Source organism: Ornithodoros turicata, unplaced genomic scaffold (genome assembly GCF_037126465.1).
Source record: "Ornithodoros turicata isolate Travis unplaced genomic scaffold, ASM3712646v1 Chromosome13, whole genome shotgun sequence".
Lineage (NCBI taxonomy): Eukaryota > Metazoa > Arthropoda > Arachnida > Ixodida > Argasidae > Ornithodoros > Ornithodoros turicata.
The window spans coordinates 965480-968702 of record NW_026999307.1 but is presented as its reverse complement, the minus strand read 5'-3'; the positions used below and the strand labels follow the sequence as shown (position 1 = coordinate 968702).

Below are 3223 nucleotides of genomic sequence, written 5' to 3'. Positions count from 1 at the left end.
CATGCAGGGTAAATTCAATGGTTAAAGTATCCAAACGTGAACAACAGTTAGATTACATGATGTAGAATGCTCTATAGTACAGTAAAACCCCCAAAGTCGGACACTTCCCTACCTCGGACAACTCCCCATGATTTCATTGCACGGGCAGGCTCCCATTGAAACTACATGGGGACGAAATTCTCTATGTCGGACACCTCCCTATCTTGGAAGTAGGATAGGGTTTTCCCTGCAAAGTCAGACAAAACCATGGCCAAATTACCTCAATATCGGCCCATCTTTGCACCAAAAAGACCCAAATTAGCCAGTGGCCTTGACTTTTGCCCCTTTTTTCCCCTATACTGGTCTCAGCATTTCGTTGCTTTAGTTTTTAGACTCCAAAAACAAGTGCTGTCAGTCTACATTGTAATTCTTTATGTGAGCACTTGTCTTCAGTTTGTCTAGAGCCTTTGAACGAGCACTGCACCAAAGCTATGAGAAGTAGGCTGACGCTTCAGAGACAAGTCCTTGCTGCTCGAAAAGCTCCAGAGGTAATGGCATTGAGTAGAATCTGAACGGAATTGAATATACAAAAAATCAGTAATAATTATCAGTGAAGAGTGGGTAGAGGTACCACTACCAAGCACCACCACCAGGTACCACTAAGGACCTTAGATTGAAGAAGGGGGACATTTCTCACATCTGTGATCTTTTCCATTTTTTGTTGCCGTCATATTCTGTAACTCGGACACCTCTATAAGTAGGAGACGCTTCGGTTGCACTGCGGGTGTCCAACATAGGAAGGTTTCACTGTATTTATGTTCAGTGTCATGTGGCCACAAACAATATATGCTTTTGCTCATGCTGCACAGCACAGGCGAATTGAGCTGTATGTGAGGATAATAACATGAAACCCGAAGTGCGGAGGAAAAGGCATGACGTTACGGTCTCTGTGTCAGTTGTTTCATGTTGTAGTTGCGTACCAGCTGGCCTGTACCTGAGAATAGGTTTGGTGCATTGTACACACACCATAGACATGCAGTATGTGGTGTGTTGCGATAGTAATGCCACTGCCAATTGAAGAATAATGCTCGAGGTGGATTGTTTCAGTACAATCTTGAACTATGCATACCAAGGGGTAGGGCATCTGCGTGACAGGTTTACCTGGAAGTAAGAATGTAAATGTTAGCTGGAGTCATTGAATAATTAACATTATCAATATACTGCTGCAGATCATACCAACAATAGCACACAAGATGCCCCCATATGTTATGCAGGAATGTCTCTGTACTCACAATATTAGTACGGCAGCTACGGAAAGGTATAAAACAAGCTTTTGTATACATGATACCACTTGAATGCAACACAAGCTTCTGCTGCACTGCCAGAACACCACGGCGGACAGATTTACCTTACTTCACCTGAGAAAAAGTATGTGCTGTTGCACAAATGATGCTGTTTGAATGTCTCGAAAAACATAATTTATGACCAAAAGACATCAACTGGAAGATTTCGATTTACCTTAGTCAAGACTGAGAAAAAGTTATATGCTGTTGCACACATGAAACTGCTTGAACTGCCCTTGAGCGCTCTGGAAGAACACCTTATTTGTGACCAAATACAACAGCTGAGCCAACATTAACTTTATAACTTACTCAAAATACACAAGATGTGCTGCCGTGCATATGATACGATGATACTGCTTAAATGTACTCTGAAAGCGCTGACACCTCAGGCATGGTTGCTCTAAGCTAGCGAGCAACAGCAAGGGTATACGAACACAAGAAGTCGAGCAGAAGTGATGGAATGCACTTGATTGATCAGAAAATGAAATGTCTCAGTACCAGGTGTCACTGTTCCGTCAACAAAAACAGATGAACTTTGAAGGGGCGTCTGGTTGGCACTGGTGACAGCCTTCAGCTTGAAACCCAGACGGTGATAGTTGAGACGTGGAGTGCAAGCTTTTCGGTGGTGCCAGAATGCCTGCGATATCATTTAACAAATAAGGCAATTCCAAATCTGTACTGAGAATACACCCGCTGGGGCGTGATCTCTAAAGGATGAAGCAGTAACTGACAGACAGCGTATGTTTCTCTTCTACGTGATGCAATTTGCACCGCATGACTGACTTGTCTAACATTACGCGTCTTACCTTTATCTGCTGCCTAGTCCTGCCCCTGCAATCTCCTGCTGCAGATAAGGTTGGCACAGCATCCCGGACGAGACATCTCCGGCTTCTTGTGAAACAAGTTGCGCATTGCTTTCGTAACATTCGTATGAGCCAGATGAACAGATCAAATCACTGCTTTCGAAGGTGGCACCCAGTCGGAGTTGTAACCGATTGTTGCAGTCAATAGTTTCTCATTCGCCTTTCGGAAAATTGTGGTTTGAAACATTGGAACTGCATGCTGAAGTGTTCTTGCAGACGGGAGCAAAACGCTCACGCATTCTCGGCACGCAGCACAGAACACGAATCACACCAGGACGTCTGTACTGGCCTAGCAAATGCTTTGCAGTCGAAGGAAGCAAAACTCACGTTCCTCGTGGGTTTAGTGAAGTCCAGAAATATACTGGCTCCCTAATAGCGAACTGTTTATCACTTCCCCAATGTGAATCTGCGCAGCAGACGGCTCGGCAGAAGAAACTGTCTGGCTTGGCGGAAGAAACCAAGCCAAAAGTCATGCCAAGCCGGAGCGCGGGCAGACCACGAATGTGTCGTCGACAGAGGGTTTGCGGGCCACAAGACGGGATGTCAGTGAAACTAAAAATTCACTTTTTCGGAAAACCGCGAGGAGTTTGGGATAACTATTTTGCATACATAATCAGTGTTCCCTTATGAACACATCGTGTGAGTACCATTCCATTCTGTAACACTCGAAAATCGACGTAGCTGAGCTTTAATCTGGTTATCGCAGGCCTGAAATCGATAATTGCTCATGTATGCCGATGACGTTGCCCTCTGGACAGTAGGTCAGTCACGACATGCCATTCAGCGTCGTTCGCAGCTAGCCTTAGATAATGTCAATCTGTAGCTCACGCGACCTAGGATGTACCTTTCGCCCGAAAAGTGCGTCGCGCTCCCTTCCATCCGTAAGGCTATGACAAATTTCCTTCTTTGGATTTGGTGGAAAGAAGTTCGACCCTGTACGTTCCCATCGCTTCCTTTATGTGGTCATGGACTCGGACCTGCGCCGGGCTCGCCACACTACGCACCTTGAAACCAAAGCGCAGCGATGGTTTCCCGCAA

The 3223-nt window shown here is 45.4% G+C and overlaps 1 long non-coding RNA gene across 1 annotated transcript; it reads right to left on the bottom strand.

Annotated features, from left to right (window-relative positions):
* Positions 1 to 1074: 1074 nt before the first annotated feature.
* LOC135372097 (uncharacterized) lies at positions 1075 to 2247 on the bottom strand. Its single transcript, XR_010415819.1, has 3 exons — positions 2129 to 2247; positions 1821 to 1959; positions 1075 to 1140 (listed from the first exon to the last, which is right to left on the bottom strand). It is a non-coding gene; the product is annotated as an uncharacterized LOC135372097 (long non-coding RNA).
* Between the last annotated feature and the right edge of the window lie 976 nt (positions 2248 to 3223).